This window comes from Festucalex cinctus, chromosome 17 (genome assembly GCF_051991245.1).
Source record: "Festucalex cinctus isolate MCC-2025b chromosome 17, RoL_Fcin_1.0, whole genome shotgun sequence".
Taxonomy (NCBI): domain Eukaryota; kingdom Metazoa; phylum Chordata; class Actinopteri; order Syngnathiformes; family Syngnathidae; genus Festucalex; species Festucalex cinctus.
In genome coordinates this window covers 122017-139508 of record NC_135427.1, presented here as the reverse complement: position 1 = coordinate 139508, position 17492 = coordinate 122017, and the positions used below count along the sequence as shown (strand labels likewise).

Here is a 17492-nt window from a genome sequence, read left to right as displayed (position 1 = left end):
CCGACAGACGCGTCGAGCAAACGGGGACGGACGCGCTCGGAATATAAATGAAGGCTAAAGACGTAACATATGGGCCGCTCCCTTGATGTGATCCGTTTGGCGGGCCCCGTCGTCCAGATTTCAAAGAGCATACGAGATAACGTCTCATGTGGGAGCGCGCGGTCGCCATGGCGCCGATGTTCCTACCTGAATGTTACCGTGGAGAACCGAGCGCTTTGGCTGACGAGAGCTCGCCTTTATTCGCGCTGAAATGTGACATTCACGCGTATTATGATACGATTTTGAACATTGTAATTGCGATTTTTGTGCGATTGCGATTCAATGTGTGATTATTTTTTCAAGGTTCTCTTATAATGATGAAATAAATATGTTACCGTGGTGATATAACATTTGCAGGGTCCTCTTGAAGGTTGTATAAGATGTTTGAGAGGTCCTTCATTGATATAATTGTATGAGCTCTTTTAATTGAAACTCAAAGGCGAGACTAATAACAAAGAAAGTTGTACCTGACTGTGTATGACAGCGTCAGGTGGAATTCTGCTCTATGTGTACCACCCGTTGCCTACAGAGACTTCTGGATTATACGAAGGCGTCCCTAATGATACCGACTGTTGTTGACTGCTGGAATAACGAGACAGGAAACGGACTGACCTTTTTGCTCCCTGAAAGGTAAGACACTCTTTCATAATATGAGAAATATCACCAATAGCTGTTTTTGTGTGTCTGTATTCAGTTCAGTTTATCACAAGGTGTCACGATGTCACGAAATATATACTGAACAGTATTGCGGTAACGTGGACGTAAACAAAAAGAACACAACAGGCTGTGATTTGGAACGACAAACTTGAATCAAAAAGTCATTTGACAAATAAATCAGCAGTAATGGACTTTACGTTTTATTTGAATCCCTCAAAAATGGGCATTTTGGGCGATCAATTCAAATTTTTTTGGGAAAAGCTGGTTTAACAGAAATATACACGTCATAATTTTTATTTAAAGGAGGAAAATGACACTAATATTTTATTTAAACAATCATCCATCCATTTTTTTTTTAGCAGCTTACTCCTCACAAGGGTTGTGGGGGGTGCTGGAGCCTATCCCACCTCTTCACCAGTTGGCGGGGTACACCGTGAACTGGTTTCCAGCCAATCACAGGGCGCACAAACAATAATATTACAATCAAATTAAACACAAGACGGACGGATATACTGTTCATTGAGACACCTCAGCTCCTCTCATCGTATCAGTACGGCACTAATATTACTCAGTCTGCACAGAGGATAAAGAATATATTACAATGAGTATGGTTTAAAGTTATAGCACCACAGAAGTAATGCTATTTAGTGTTAGCATTAAGCTAGGATTGCTAAAAAAAAAAAAAAAAAAAAAAAGCTATGTGGTTGTTTTCAAATTATATTCAGTGTGGCCGTAAACTTCAACTTGGAGTGGCAAAATAACAACTTAAAAGGCTCTTCATTATTTTCCAAAGTGCTGCTCATTGTGAAGTGAGTTGAGATTACTGTTACCTTACAGCACTTCAAGTCTGCGCTCCCAGTGTGTTTATATTCGTTATATCTCTACAATTAACACATCAACACCATGAATAAATGTGACAATAGGAAAACGCCCAGATGTTTCAAATTAATTATCGCTGCAAAAAAAATATCAGTTATATCCTCTCTCGAAATGTGAGTAACCCCTCGTACTCCTGTTATGTGCCCCATTATGTTGTAATAAGCGCCGCTTTTGGCTAAACTGTACAAATGTAGTGGTTTTACAGCAAATCTTGTTAGGCCGGGGTGCCAGCTGGCTAGTAAACAAAAACTGTAAACGGATTTGACTGACTGCTCAGCCACCAAAATGTTGTTATAATGACGGCGCAGAAACATCGTGTCATGCCGGCTTTCCCAAAAAACATCGCCCGTTCTACTGATCTTCATCCTGACTAATTAAAACCCTAATTATAAACGAGTTGGCTCATTTGCCAATGCGGTTATTATAAATGACTACAGTCAATATGATGAAGAACCATTTTAAGATGGTGTTAAATGTTTATACTCGCCATCACATCTTGAAAAATATAACAGAATTTTTTTTTCTTTTTTTTTTTTTTTTCTCACATCACAGCTCAGCTTGTGAATGTCACATGACCAAACCTAGAAAACAGGTGAGCTGTGATTGGTTACCTGAGCCCTTGTGATGGCATTTTCAGTCGACAGTAAGTTGCAAAATGTGTTTTTAAAGGTACTAACTGTATGTGAAAAATAATGAAAGTATCAAATTAATTATAGAAAAAATATTTACTTTTTATTGCTCTAATGGGCTAAATAAGTAAATAAAATAGCGAGTCTGCAACAAGTCACTTGCCGTTCAGAAAAAAAAAAAATCTCCGAAAAACAGAGCACCAGCTTCTGTTTTAAATTTTTTTTCTGTTTTTTTTTTTTATATTTTGCCCATTTTTATGAATATTTTTTTTCTGAGTATTTTTTCCTCCTGTTTTCCCATATTTTTTTTTTATGACAGAAAAAATATTTAGAAAAACAGAAAAAAAATTCAGAAAAAAAATAGAAAACCAGGATTTTATTTAATATTATTGTAAATACTACAGTATATATAGAACTTGTGCATTTCCACAAATGCTAATTTTGATGAGCATAACGTTGACGTTCCCCTGCGGTTACACGTACTGCATCCATCTCCTTGCTCCAGCCCTGCTGTCTTTCCCCTTCAAATTCAATAACGAACGTCCCAGCTGCGCGCTTCTCGAGGGAATCCCCCGGCCCCAGTTGGCCCCCAGACAGGCTGCACGGTCTGCGGGGAACCTGACACAACATCAACTCCACTGCGAAGCCGAGGTGTCAGTCTGTGGGCCGCGTCTCTCTCTCTCTCTTTTTTTCTCTCGCTTCGCTCACATTGGGAGCCTTGAAAAATGCCAAAGCTTCTCGTTCCTTCACACTTCACAGGCAGATAAATAAGCGCAGGGCGGACATATTTGATGTGGCTGCGTGGGCTGCAGCAAGAGCAAAACATCAAATGAAAAAATAATAATAAGCCTGTTCCTATTTATGTGAGGATGGAGCACTTTTAGCTCTGACTTGACTTAATAAGATGGATGAAAGAATCATTTACGATGAATTTGCTTGCTTTTTAACTCGCGTTCGTAAACACTTGATTAGATACACCTTCGCTTTCTAATGAAGCTCAATATCAGTACTCAATATACTATAATGTAAGATATTATATAATAATAAGATACTCAATATCTCTAAAAAAAAAAAATAATAAAAAAATATAAAAAAAATAATGAAACTCAATATCAGATCTCAAACAACAATTCTGTTTGTCCGGTTTGAATCCGGGTCATGACACCAATTAAAATGTTATGAGCAGATTTTTATTTTTTATTTTTTTTGAACTGATCCTTTCATCTGTATTGCTCACAATATTATACTAACAATTAATAATAAAAAATAAATAAAATACTATAATAAATAATAAATAGAATAAAAAAAAATAGAATTAGGCTTTATTGATCCCTTTGGGAAGGCTCCCTGTGGGAAATGTACATGTCCAGCAGCAATGAGAACAGATAATAAAATAATTCAATCAATCAATAAATAAGGTTATTACACCAGAGATTGAATTATTAATAATAATAATAAGAAGAAGAAAAATAAAAATTCAATCAATCAATAAATAAGGTTATTAAACCAGAGATTGAATTAATAATAACAATAATAATCATAATAAAATAAGAATTCAATCAATCAGTAAATAAGGTTATTACACCAGAGATTGAATTATTAATAATAAAAATAAAAATTCAATCAATCAATAAATAAAGTTATTACACCGGAGATTGAAGTCTGTAAATTTTCAGACGAACTATTTTAATAGGAAAAATCGAGCTACGGCCATGATTTATCCATGTGGCGGCTGAGGAGATCCGTCCAGTGTCCACACCGCTCGAGTGGACATGCGTCACTATCTATCCAGAATGTGTCACGAGATTTCACAAGCCTGCAGAGTTTCTCGCCACCTCCGGGGATAAAACAATCAGCCTGACCAACAAGGCATGTAACCTACAGAGCGAGAGAGAGGAAGAAAGAGAGAGAGAGAGAGAGGGGGGAGCTGATTGTTTGTGCAAGCGCACAAATGTTGCTGATGTGTGTAGAAAGGTTACACTCGTGCAGAGTGATGACAACTTCACTTTGGTCGTGTCACAGCGGAAAAAAAATGGACTCAATATTAGACTGACAATTTGTCATCCAGTGAAACCAACAAATCCGTTTAGAAAGAAAATGTATAAATAAAATTCTCTCACACACTTCTGAAACACTCATTCGTAACTGAAACATTCTTATATACACTACTGACATGCTCTCACACAACTTAAACATTCTCATTCTAACTGCTGAAATGTTCTCATTTACAGTTAAATGCTCTCACTACTGAAACACTCCTACTAACAAGTGAAACCGTCTTATATACACTAATGAAATGCTCTCACACACTATTTAAACACTGTCATACACAACCTAAACACTCGATACAAATTTATGAGATGCTCTCATATCATACACACTACTGAAATGCTATCACTATTGAAACACTTTCTGACACATCCTACATAAATGCTCTCACACACTACAGAAACTCTCACACACTACTTAAAGTTAAACTACTTAAACTACCCAAAGTTCAAGCTACTGAAATGCTTCTCTCTCTCTCTCTCTCTCTCTCTCTCTCTCTCTCTCTCTCTCTCTCTCTCTCTCTCTCTCCCCCCTGCAATGCTCGCACACACAACTGAAATGCTCTCACTTCTAACTAATTTGCAAAACCAATTTAATTTTGAACCGGGTCATTTGTGAACTGAGAATCCAAAGTCTGACTAATGGGCAGTGAAAGAGTGTGTAGACTTTTTCCACAGTTGTATATATTTATATATGTTGATTAGCACTTGTCCTCTAATGCCTTTATCCTCCGTAGTCTACGTGATGAAGTGACAGCGATTACTGTCCTATGAATATTTAGTTTGCGGCAAACACTGCGAGCAGACACCTCGGAGTAATTACTGCAGGAATGTACAGTGTGTAGCAAAACGTTCCCCAGCGGATACACGCCCACACACACACAAACACACGCTCGGGCTCAGTGCGGATGCCGTTATTAGATTATACTTACTTGATTATTGATTTACCATAACGTCTGATGGAGGCGATGTCTTTACTCTGTAGACTCTCGATGCTTTTGGCTTTTATCGGCGCTGCGCATTATGTCGGAACATTTACTTAGCCCCCTCGTGCCCCAGGAGTACGCTAGGTTTTTACACGGCTTATAAGAGCTTGGCATTTGGGGTAATTTGTTTGCTTTCCTGCTAATTAAATGAGAAATTTAAAAGCCCTCTCATGTTTCTTGGGTCAATATCGAGCTGAAGATGGTGAAGAGTTAGCATAATATTATTATACTGCTAGTTTTATCTGCATGAAGCTTGTGTCAAATCACTTTTCATTTGTTCTTATGGTTTTAAATGTAAGACTTTAAAGAAACAAGCACCATGAAAAGGAATTTTTATGTCGTAATGCTAAATGTTAAAACTTCCTCGTTTGGTCCATGTTTGCACCCCCTCATTATTTTGTCAAATTCTAGTGAGACCTGAGTCATTTTCGTCCAAAAGTGTCTGCTTTGGTTTAGGGTGAACACTCTTAATTGGGCTTAGAAGAAAATTGTAATTTATTATTTTTTTTTACAAGTTACAATTTATTGCCTCATCAAAGAAGCTTACATTTTATAATCTTACATTCCTAAATCAGCAGGGATCAACTATAACGCTAGCTAGCTCATACTAAAAATAGCTTATTAAAACTTATTTGAGCGAGAAGATGCTAACTTATGCTAACACTGGGAAATCATGCTAAATTATAATATAGCTTACTGAAACTTATTTTCCTTTTCCCTAAAATATGTAGGCCTACTGTAATTACATTTACTTCAAAATGTAATCCATGTTAGAAAAAGTTAACTCGCGAGCACTCATGGCATTGTGAGATCATACAACTGATAGATTAGATAAGATATAGACATTTCCAATGTTGCCTCTCACTTCAGAAGCTAAATATGGTAGCTAATTTTTGAAGTAACATTGAAGCTAACACTGGAAGCTAACATCAAAATCTCAAGTTGGACATTGACGCCAGTTTCGGAAGCTAATATTGGTTTTCCTTTGATCTAATGTTAGAACTAATATTGGAGATTTGAACTTTCACAGTAACTCAAGATCATATCTTATTGATTAAAGGTGCAAGCTTCTTTGTTTTTCAGTATTAAAGTCCACCTTAAAGATGCTATCAAGATAGCACTGGGAAACTTTGCTAGTTTAACACGCCAAATCACACTTTACTAAACTAAAAATGAAATTCTAACACATATGAATGATTAAAACACATATTAATGATTAAAATAAGTGAGCAAATCAGATTTAAAACTATTCAAATGAAACTGTTTCAATGTTAAATTTAGGTTAGAAGATGCTAACTCATGCTAGCTAGCGCCATGAATTTGGATGATTTTGTTGACATTTTGTACTTCTGTTGAAAAAAAAAAACAACAACACATTTTTGAAAACCTATTTTGAAACAGAAGTATCACATTTATTCCAAAATAACAAAGTTTATTAGTAACCATGATACTAATGAGTATATGCAGTATATGTTTAGATTTTTATATGCAGTGAAAATAGAAGTTTTTAGGCAATATTTTTTAAGTTCTATAATACTTATTCCAAAATGAAGTTTTGATCGAGATAAATGTATCATGCTATGCAACTAAATGGCTGTCTGGTAAAAGCATGTTCTTCATAAAATATACATGCCACATCATCACTGGCCCAAGCTTGAAGATTCCACTCAGCACAAGCATCAAAAAACACTAGAAAAGCGGAAGAAAGTCCACTTTCTGCGCTTCCCATCCCGTCGCTGCCATCTTGCTAATTCTCCTTCTGTCCTAAAGAAGGACATTTAAGTCCCATGGGGCACAGGAATATTGACGTGGAGAGATGAGTTATTGATTGCTGGGAGAGGACAAGCGAGACAGTTGACATGCAGCAGACTGCTTCACGTCGCAAACAGCATAAAAAAAAACGTTGGGCACTAATGACAGAATATTAGCTATGATATGCATCTATTGAGTTTTGATCCGACACGTGTATGAAAGTGTTCGTCTCCTCTGCGGCGCAGTGATGCATCTTTACATGATGCAACGCCGCTTTTTTTTCTTCTTCCAGGGCCTTGTACTGTACGCGTGTGTGTGTATATGAAGTGATAATACAAAAGCGTTCCGTCCTGATCGAATGGGATGATGACATTGATGAGAAATAGCTTTGGCCTTCCCCTGGCTGCAATTCGGTTTCCACAGAGATGCATCTTCTTGTCTCATGGATGCTTTGACGTTGCTTTGTGATGATGGAGCGCGTGAAATGGAAAGGCGCGCGCAGGTTTGTGCTTGATGACATTATAGCAAAAAAAAAAAAAAAAAGTTGCAGTGCATTATTTGAGCAGGCAAATATATTCCCACCGGCTATTATGCAAATTGGGAGGCTGCGCATTGTGCGATGCGACTAGAGAGGGGAGTTCACCATCACGTTAGAATTAGCATTGTTCACACATCCGCTCATCTTTAGGCCTCTTTCTGCACTCCCTCCACCCCTCCCCCCCTCCCCCCTCCCCTCCTCCATGCGTCCTCTCCTTCCCGTTCTCGCTGCGGTGTTGCTATAGCAACAGAGAAATGTGGGAATACCTCCGTCCTTCAGAGTGCAGGAGATGGAGGGTTGGAAGGAGCAGACAGTGGGAAGCGAGCGGGCGAGGATTCTTGTGAGAAAAGCAATGTTATTAAAAAAATAACATTAAGTCTACACCGCCCGAACCCTACCCCCCCCTATTCATATTTAGGGTTTGGGTTCATAACCGGTTACCAGAACGCTGCGTGCGGCCACGTCTGAGTGTCACGCTGGGCCCTACACGCCATTTGTCCGACGATACATGTGTTCTGGACGTCTCCATTTGTAGTGAGGCTGCAGTTTCCATGACAACGTCCAGACTAAAATAGCACCACATTCTCCTAGCCTCTCTCTCTCTCTCTCTCTCTCTCTCTCTCTCTCTCTCTCTCTCTCTCTCTCTCTCTCTCTCTCTCTCTCTCTCTCTCTCTCTCTCTCTCTCTCTCGGCTCACGGTGCACCGATAACGGTTCATCCCAGATCTTCGGGCCTCCTTCTATCAGTACGAGTCCAACCAGGCACTCTCGTCATATCTATTCATCATAATAGACTCAAGTGCATGTAAAACCACCATCCCAGCCTATCATAACTCCGCCCACCCCTTATCTCGGCGGCGCAACACGTTCCGTCAACATGCATCAAGCCCGGCGTTGCCACGGCGACGCGCTTGAAAATCGCCGCTGTAATTTCCAACAAAGGCAAAAAACACTAGAGCCCACTGGGATGGGAGTGTGTGTCTTTGAGTGTGTACTTGTGTGAGTGTGCGTGTTGATTTGAGTGACAGACAGCCGCAGTGTTGTAAGTGACCCTTCTGTGAACTGCTGGGTATCGAACGCCACCGTTACATGCTGTTTGTTTACGTGTGGGCCCCATATGGTGATTCTGCTACTCTCCTCAAGACCCATCAGTATGTACATTATATGCTTAGTTTATGTCAGTGTATGCTGAAGTGAGTTGAGGAGCGTCAAATTCATCCTGAAACGTGACAGTTTTTCTATTTTTTTTTTTTTTTTTTTTCTTTTTTTTTTTTAAGAGCTCAGAATTGTTCATTCGGTAGTCTTACCGATTCAACGTCTTGTCATCATTGCTCTTTTTTTTTTTTTTTTTTTTTTTTTTTTGTGTGTGTATGTGTGCGTGCGTTTGCGTGCGTGCGTGTGCGTGCGTGCAAATACGTATAAATTTATACTCATTCATTCACCTAAAACCTTATAAATATCCCATTACCCTTCGCCTTAACCAGGTACTTCAGAATCTTGCCAGAGTCGTGAGATTTAAATGGTCAGGAGACCAGAGAAAAGGTCAGAAAAAAAAAGAAATAAAGAGAAAAGAAAGGTAAATCAAAGTGACATCCAGCACCGACCAAACACTTCCTGCCTTCCCCATGGTTACAAAATCAAAGTCTTACGCCAACCCCGGAAGCCTCTAAATTCCAGCAAATTTAGCGAGATCTCAAGAGCCCAGAGGAAAAACTAAAGAGAGGAAGGAGGGAAGGATCGATAAGGCAGAGTGAGATCAATGACGTGACAGTTTTTCTGTCTACCAGTTGGTTGGTCAGAGCAAAACTTGTATGATGTGTTTTACCTTAACATCCTTAATGGTTTTCTAATGTTATTAACTCATTCAAACCCAAAAACGTGTAAATATGTTTTTAATGCTTTGTCCTTAACTCCCAAAGACGTATTCATATGTTTTTTTTATGCAAGAGCACACAGAAAGCTTTGATGCAGCTTCTGACATGAAGAGGTGCCTTAAAGCAATGGTAGCGATTACAAAAAACGACCAGCAGGTGGCAGCAGAGTATAAGTGATCTGCCAGGGCCATGTTGCAACAAGCTCTTTTTGGCAGTGTTTTCACCAGGAATGTGAATACTGATGAAACCTTCCTATATTCTAATGTTCATTGCTGCAAAATGGTAACAGATACATGTGTACTTTTTTTGTCTTATGAAAGAAGAGACTCTAATCTTTCTTTTGGTATGTTCCATGTTTTTATAGCAATAGAAGACACTATTCTGTGGGCCTGGCAAAATCAGTCAAAATCCATTAAAACAGTGGGATTGAAGGGGGTTGCTTCAGTGAAAATGGTTGGGAGTGAATGAGTTAATATTGATTCTGAACTCCTACATTGATGGGTGACAATTATCTTATATCATTTTAATTGATGGTTTCTAATTGGCAAGTAATATATATGCGATTAAGAGGTGAATTAATTCAGGTAAGTCCACACTGAGGGCCTTTATACCAAATGCATGGTCCGCCACGATGTGTGGATCACTGACCCATTTCTACATGACACGTGTGCCTTTTTCAAAGGCCAACTCGTACCAGCTGTGTGCTCTGAGTAAGCGTACGCTATGCGGACAGAAGTAGTAAGGAACACATCTTAATAAAATAAATTACAGGTCAGGCTCGATCCCGTAATTAAGATCTGAGTTTGCAATGTAAAGGTCCTCTTGAAATTGCGTCCTTTTGTCGGGCAAATAAATCACAATTTTTCCCATACTATAAAAAAAAAAAAAAACTAAACTAAACTAAAAACAAACAAACAAACAAACAAACATATATATAAAAAAAGCACTTAAAAAAAAAACACACCGAATTTTGTGTTCATCTTGGTCGAAATGTATGTTCTGTAGTGGCCCCCAGCAGTTTTGAAAAATTGAGCCACTGAAACCAGCTTCACTAATTTAGCGACACGAATTTTTTTTAGGTGTGTCATCTGCCCTAAATTTGTAATTAACTTTCCTACAACATTTAATTTGTTAGAAAACTTGCTAGCGCCCCTTCAGAATAAAATAGATTCCAATGTTGCGTCTAACTTTGGAAGCTAAATTCGAAAGCTAACATCAAAAGCTAATGTTAGCGTTAGCATTGACAGTAACACTGGAAGCTAATTACTTCGGAATCTTAAGTTGGAAGCCAACATTGAAGCTAAATTTGTAAGCTAATGTTGTTCATCCTTAGCTCTGGCTAAGTATTTTGGAACAGCATAATTAGATCGCTTCCAATGTTGCCTCTAACTTCAGAAGCTAACTTTGGAAGCTAAATTCGGAAGACAACATTAGAAGCTAATGTTAGCGTAGCATTGACGGTAACACTGGAAGCTAATTATTTTGGAATCTCAAGTTGGAAGCCAACATTGAAGGTAAATTTGTAAGCTAATGTTAGTCATCCTTAGCTCTGGCTAAGTATTTTTGAACAGTCATAATTAGATCGCTTCCAATGTCGCCTCTAATTTCAGAAGCTAACTTTGGAAGCTAAATTCGGAAGATAACATTAGAAGCTAATGTTAGCAGTAAAGTTGAAGGTAATATTGGAAGCTAACTTGGGAGTCTTAAGATGGAAGCTAACATTGGAGCCAACTTTGTTTAGCTCAAGTTAGTTTTCCTCAGCTGTAATGCGAGGAGAAATTTTGGAACTTGGAAATATCACACTAATCTTTAGCTAGTTAATAAAAAAAAAAAAAATGTTTTTCAACAATAAAATACAACCAGAAGATGCTTAGTGGATAGCACAAGGAAACTTCACTCATTACATGCCAACTATATATATTAAAAAAAAAAAAAAAAAAAAAAAAAAAAAAAAACAAACTCAAACACGTTATTGAATAAAATATGTGATCACTTCAGACGTCAAACTATTAAAATAAATCTGCTTCAGTGTGAAATTGCGGTTATAAAATGCTGATTCATGCTAGCGCCGGGGAATTAGCTTGATTTTCATCATATTTCCTTACTTGTTTTGAAAAAAACAAGTTCTTTTTTTTCTTTTTCTTTTTTTTTTAACTATCAAGAGGCAGGATATTGATTCCAAGCTAAATCACATTATGTCACAATAAAACTTGGCTATCGACTCAGAAGTGCATAGCGTTGTGTAACAATTTTAAACTTAGTAAGTAAATGTACGAGTAAACAGATACGAGATTATCATTGTTGCAGTACATGCAATACAGCTTGTGCGAGTTTCTTCAAATGCAAAATATGGGTCTTGGCTCGGTAAGGGTTATGCATTTAATATGACAGGTGTGGGGGTGTGAGAGCCCATTCAGACAAGACAAACACAAACTAAGACATTTAGGAAAATTCTCCTTCCGACCTTGTGTGAAGTGTCAAAGGCTTGAAATGCTTCAGCCTTAAATGCATGATGGGATGTTTGTGGAATGAAAAAAAATATGCCAAAGAGCCTCAGGCCCATCAAAGACCTTTGGAATAAACTAGAACAGAGATGAAAATTCTCACATCCAGACAGTCTTGCGGAAAGTCTTTTGCGTAGAAGTGGAAAGTGATTCTAGCTGCCAAAGGGCCATTTCCATATTTTGGTTCCGGTGCTTATTTATCTCTCATACATTTGCTTATGCAATCAGTGATATTATAACCTCCTGAATGTCCATCCCATTTATTTTCCATACCGCTTATCTTGCTCAGGGTTGCCAGTCAATCACAGGGGACATACAGACAGTCGTGTGAGCCAATACATCATCAGTGATTCAGTGTAAATGTTCTGTAAGAATTCATACATGCAGTTTAGTAAGTTGACTATCAAATGACAAAGGAATCATTGTGACAGGACATTTTCTTGTAGCATTTCCATGGTAACTGTGACTCACCTACTTGTTTGGGCTAACGTTACTGTTCAGAGTTATGTACAGTGTTTGCATTTTCCTTCACAACTATTAAAAAAATATACTACATATATAATGGCTTTAGTCAATAGCATGCATGCTTGCGTCATGCGCTAAGTGGATGCATTGCATGAAGCGCCAGGAAGGCCACTAGCTAAATTATTAACATTCATGTAGTTGGCAATTATCTCAATTCAATTCAGGTCATTGAGAATGAGTAGCTTTCATTTTTTGTTTGCTGTTCATTAAGAGATGGATAGTTTGCTCTCACGGGCTGAATTCTTGAATTCATGTTTGCCTTTAACTCATTCACTCCCAGGACATTTTCGTTGTTTTACTGGATTTTGACTGATTTTGCAAGTTCCATAGCATATTGTGTCCTATTGCTATAAAAACATGGAACCTACCAAAAGAAAAATTAAAGTCTCTTCTTTCATCAGGAAAAAAAAAGTGTATTTCTAGCTGTTTCCATTTTGGATCAATTAGCATTAGAACATGGCTAAGTTTCATCATTATTCACAAATCAGTTTAAAATAGTGGGGAAAAGAGCTTTTTGATCTCTTATACTCTGCTGCCATCTGCTGGCCGTTTTTGGAATAACTACCATTGTTTCAAGCATTCTCTTCAGTTCAGAGGTTGCATCAAAGCCAAAATTACATATTTGGGAGCATGGTAATATTTAAAATAGAACGTTTGGGAGTAAATGAGTTAAGCATGGCATATATATATATATATATATATATATATATACATATGTATGTATGTATATACTTTTCACTGATTTGTCACTCACAGTAGTTGTGAGACTCTTCTTCATTTATGTTTGCATGGTTGTATTATACTGCCCCCGGTGTCCAAAGGAGGAGCTGCAATGAATTAAATATGATGAACTAACTCTTCTATTTAATTATGTTTTTATAAAGTACATTTGTGCTATTCCGTATGAAAAACACATTGCAAATACATTTTTTTATTTTTTATTTTGCAGAAGCTGGAACAGATGAATGTCTTTCCATTCAATTTAATGGGGAAAAGATTACGTTTTTTTTTGTGTGGTGTTTTTTTTTTTTTTTTAGCTAAATGCTTGTGTTTGCTCGGATTTTCTTTTGTTTCTTTCTCCGTTTGTGAGAACTAAAAACCCGCTCCACTGTGTTTGTTTGTTTTCTCGACGACTTTTGTCTCCCGCTCACTGAACGAAAGCAGGACAAATGGGATATCGGCCATCTTCTGCTTTGAGCCAAGCAGAGACAACAGCTACGTTCGACTGACTGGGCCACGCAATATAATAGATCGTATCTTATCAAGTAAGATGTCAGCTCGGCGTCTTCGCACTCAATAATCCCGTTGTATCCCAGAAAGCTTCTTTGATACTAACACATACTTACATGTGCGCCAAGTCAGGGAAAATACTCCGGGCTGTGTAATTCCCAGGCCAAACCCACAGCAGATGACATAGCACATTATAATGAGTGTTTATGGCCTTGGGAGAGTGAGTGAGTGAGCGCGCGCGCGCGTAAATGTACGTGTTAATCCGCGTAGCCAGGTGGCAGCGTCCTCCCCGTGTTGTGGTTATAAATTGTAGACTGCGGTGATAAAGTGGCATCATCCAGCGTGATCATCTCCTTAAGATCCCAAGCCGAGTCAAAAAATGTCTGCCAGGCCGAGCTGTCATGTCAGGGCGGGATGGGAAATTGGCCCAGACAGTGATTTGGAGTGTGCTTGGAGATGAAGTAGATTGGTGTGTACGCAGAGCGGAGGTCAAGTAGGAGGACTATAAAAGCTCGCTCTCCTTTACTGGAACATGCACTTAATGCCAATGAAGATTTGAGATGTGCCGCAGTGGCTCCTAAAATGATTAAAATGAGCAAATATGTGAGGTAAGCGCATGGCTCTCGACTCACACACTTGCATTCATACATCCCGAATGAATATTTATCGCGAGATGTTCCGAAATGCGGACAGAACGTCGCCATATTTTCCAAACTGACTCCCCGGCATACATATTTAATACGTTATGTAACAAATGCGAAACACATAAAAGCCGCATAAGGAAGCGTAAGTAGTTGTAGGTTTTCCGTGTCTTTTGGCCTTTTAAAATTCAAATTCCGGTTTTATCAGCAGGGGTAGAGGAGGTAAATACGTCAAAAAAAATGCACAACTTCCAGATATGTCAGCTTTGTTTATTAAGCCACCAATGAGGCAGTTTTCTCTTGTATCATAATCCAATTTTTTTTTTTCAGTTTTATGCATTAAATATGTCAAAATGAGTCTGTGACCTATTGTAAGTGTGACATATTTTTATGCATTGTTTATGCATTGGATGCAAAAAGTAACAAATTTCTTCCAGGGGGATCAGGCCGTCACACTCCCGTGGCCACCTTCGGGTGCACTATTGCTGGGTACAATTCCGTTGACATGGTGGCACAGTGATAATTTTTATTTTTTTTTTCATTTTGACTTTGTTTTTAAATTCACTTAGTTTTAATTAATTTTTAGAGGAAGTTAATTTATATTTTTAAGAAAATGCTTATTTTTAGTTTTTATTAGTTTTAGTATTAGTTTTAGTTTTTCAAATATGCGTTATCTATTGCATATATTATTACAAAATGTCACTAAGTATTTAATGATAAAGTAAATTACAATTCTCAGACTGTTCGACCGTTTTATATTTGTAAAGTGTCTTTGATTCTTCTGAAAAGCAGTACACAAAAAATAAAATACTACTACTACTACTACTACTAATAATAATAATAATAATAATAATTATTATTATTATTATTATTATTATTATTATTTCTAATGGATGTACAACAAATTGAATACATTTAAAATGAACACTCATGTTTGGTATGAATTAACAAAGATGAAAACCAAACATTTTTAGTTACTTTTATAAACATCAGATGTAGTTTATTACTTTGGTTTTTATTTGTTTTTATTTTAATTTAAATTCATAAAAAACATTTTTTTTCAATTGTAGTTTTAGTTATTTTGCTAGTTTTTGTTAACAACAGTGCACCTTGCACGGTTGCCACACGGCGGCCACTATCAACAATTAGACAAAAGCTGTTTTCAAATTTTTAATGTATCAAAAGTCCTAGTAGTTGGTATCAACATCCAATAAAAACATTCAAAATCAGCTATTTCTGACCAATTGAAATAGCTTGTAAAAAGAGGCATTTTGCAACCAATTTATCTTGCAAACCCCATAAAAGGATATCAAAGATTCTAAAAAAAATAAAATAAAAACAAAAAACGATAAAAGGGGACTTTTAAGAGGATTGAACGCATATCAAGCTTATAGAGTCTTATCTAGTATCATGTTTCTGACGTGACGCTACGCTGGTGCTGATTACACTGTACTTTAGAGCCGCGTGAGCGTTATTATGTTTGCACATTGTATGTGACAAAGGATTACTGTGAGCCCAAACTCCACCAGCATATCTCTCGCAGACACCACGGCTTTGTGCGTAAACCTCTTTGCCAGTGCGTCTCAATGCGCTGGGAAAAATGGTGACTGGGGAGATGAGGGCGAAAAAAAAAAATCACTAATGTTTGTTAAGCGTATTTGTTGGGCTTTTCTTTTAAGGCAACTTAACTGGCACTTTTTAGTGTGAACGCTGCTCAGTTCGCTGAGAATTTAGCATGAAAAATATTAGGGATGTTCGATACCACTTTTTTTCAGACCGATACCGATATCAGACCCTCAGTACTCACCGATACCGATACCAACTGCCGATACCAGTAGTACATTTTGACAAATCAAAAAAATCCCTAAAAAATATTTTTAAACAAATATATCTCCTTTAATTTTGACAAAAAAACAGCACAGTCACTCTTCAATAGCCTTAACGCTCATAATAAAACACAAAAATGCTCTTTTAGTTTAAGATTCACAATTTTGAAGTATTTCCAAACCGGTGAAGTTTTGGTGAAAAACTGCTGCAAGCTAGCGCCACCTACAGGCAAGGAGGACTCATTTAACGTCTTCCCCTCTGCCATCGGTCGCTTGTACTCATCTGCGTCACGAGTAGTCGAGTACTTGAAAAAAGGCTGGTATCGGCCCGATACCGATACCTGGTATCGGCCCGATACAGATACCTGGTATCGGTACTCGCCCATCCCTAAAAAAAATATTGTATTTAGAAGTAAAATCAATATATTTACTTATGTATATATCTACGAATAGATCAGTGGTGATTGCTTTGAAAAAAAGAAAGTGATGAAATATGTGTGCATCAATTACTGTTGTTGTTTATTTCATTTCAATCATGATACCCTGCAAACATAGTTATTTTCCAAGTGAGTCACATGTCCAAATGTGAGCCAGTCCAATCAAACTTGTGTGTTGTGACTGCCCCTAAAAGTGACTTATTAACCGAGCATCACCATCGTTTGTGTCACGGTGACTCGTCACTGACTCACTGCAGTCCAAACTGTCCAAAGATGGTGGCGTTCTATTTCTGACAGCTGTCTCGGCATGTATTTGACCCCCCCGTGGAGTTGGCATGTGGGAATGGCGCCTTAGTCGTACCATGTGTCGTGACCCGTTATATATATGACGTTACAGGTGGTGCGCCATGGTCATTGATCGCCTATTGAATCATGTCTCAGGGATCCTCGCGGGGTGCAAAGTGTCTGTTCAGTGTTTCGGGCAACTCACTGAGGTACACGAGTCACTTGTTCTGCAATTAAACCCTTTCCGCCTTCAGTGGTGGAAGGGAACGACACATATGTTGCTATATGGCACTTTAATAGGACATCAAGGTTGATTCATTTCACAAAAATCTTATTTCTTGGCTATACACTAAAAAATACTCTCTTGTTATGTTCTGAGGTTGGATCCCAAAAGCGCACAAACAAATAAAATTTTGTATGTATGTTCAGTAGTACCCCCCAGCAGTTTTGAAAAATTGAGCCACTGAAACCAGCTTCACCAATTTAACGACATGAAATTTTTTTAGGTGCGTCATCTGCCCTAAACATGTAATTAACTTTCCTTCAACATTTAATTTGTTAGAACACTTGCTAGCGCCCCTTCATAATAAGAAAGCTTCCAATGTTGCGTCTAACTTTGGACGCTAAATTCGAAAGCTAACATC

The 17492-nt window shown here is 37.8% G+C and overlaps 1 protein-coding gene across 2 annotated transcripts in view; it reads left to right on the top strand.

Moving 5' to 3' along the window:
• The first annotated feature begins 594 nt into the window (after positions 1–594).
• The window catches only part of LOC144004814 (tripartite motif-containing protein 16-like), an 84159-nt gene continuing 67261 nt past the window's right edge, over positions 595–17492 (top strand). For both annotated transcript variants that reach the window (XM_077502377.1, XM_077502375.1), the window contains exon 1: positions 595–669. The gene's annotated coding sequence lies outside the window, so the exon portion shown is untranslated. The remainder of the gene's footprint in view (positions 670–17492) is intronic.